We start from the raw sequence: 1,362 nt of genomic DNA on the forward strand, positions 1-1,362 counted from the left end.
CCTCCATAGAACCCGATAGGGCGTTTAAGCTCCTCTATGTCTCGCCCTTGTCTTTGATGCTCCTCCCTCATGATCCTCTGATCATCCTTTATCTGATGGAGGGTGGCAGCTTGATCTTGGTGCTCAATTCTCAGCTGATCCACAGAAGAAGTTAGTTCCCCTAGAGATGTGTTCAGTTGGTTCTAATAGTCAAGGGGAGGGAAGTACATTTCCTGAGGGATCTCCGGAATCTCAGGTGCAGGTGGCTGAATAGGCTCATGCTGTGGTCTGTGTGCCTACTCCCTGACATGCTCCATCCTCCTCTTGGTGATGGGCTTATTGTCATCAATCAGGGTATCTCTGGCTACGCCTATTCCAGCTGACTGGCATAGGCAATAGATGAGGTGAGGAAACGCTAGCCATGCTTGGGTGGAGGCTTTTCCAGCTACCTTGTAGATCTCTTGAGGTATTACCTCGTGCACTTCCACCTCATTTTTGAGCATAATGCAGTGAATCATTATTGCTCGGTCTATGGTAACCTCAGATCGGTTACTTGTGGTGATGATGGAGCATTGGATAAACTCTAACCACTATCTAGCCACAGGCTTGAGGTCAAGCCTATCCAGTTGGTAGGGCTTGCCTTGTGCGTCCTTTCTCCACTGAGCTCCTTCCACACAGATATCTGCAAGAACTTGCTCCAGCCGTTGGTTGGAGTTGACCCTTCGAGTGTAAGAGTGTGGGTCTCCTAGCATCTGAGGCAATTATAGCGCCAACCTTACACTTTTCGGGCTAAAATCCAAGAATTTCTCTCTCACCATGGTTTGCTAATTTTTAGATCTTAGGTTTACACTCGTGTCATGCTTTTCGGTGACCCAAGCATTGACGTAAAATTCTTGCACCATGAGAGTTCCAACTCCAGTAATAAGATTGGTCAGAGTTTTCCAATCCCTTCTCTAGATTTCATGTTGGATCTCTAGATATTCCTCTTCTTTGGGCTTAAAGGTGACCTCAGGTATTACCTTTCTATGCCTCACCACATCATAGAAGTGGTCTTGATGAACCTTGGTGAAGAATCTCAATGATTCCCAAGGTTCAGAGGTAGAAGCAGAAACTTTTCCCTTTCTCTTCTTTGAAGATTCACCGGCTTTTAGTGCCATACAGGAAGAGTAGAGGCAAAAAGCTGAGCTCTTGCAACACCAAACTTAAGAACTTTGCTCATCCTCGAACAAATAATAACAAAAGAAAAAGAGAGTAGTAGAAGAAAGAAAAAAATATAGAGAGGAAAGGGAAGAAGGCTTTGGCAAAGTGGGAAAAAAAAAGGAAGAAGAGAAGTGTATGAAGGGTAATGTGGGGGAAGGTAAGAGGATTGTGTAGGTGTGAGAT

Source organism: Arachis ipaensis, chromosome B04 (assembly GCF_000816755.2).
Source record: "Arachis ipaensis cultivar K30076 chromosome B04, Araip1.1, whole genome shotgun sequence".
In the NCBI taxonomy this organism is placed as follows: domain Eukaryota; kingdom Viridiplantae; phylum Streptophyta; class Magnoliopsida; order Fabales; family Fabaceae; genus Arachis; species Arachis ipaensis.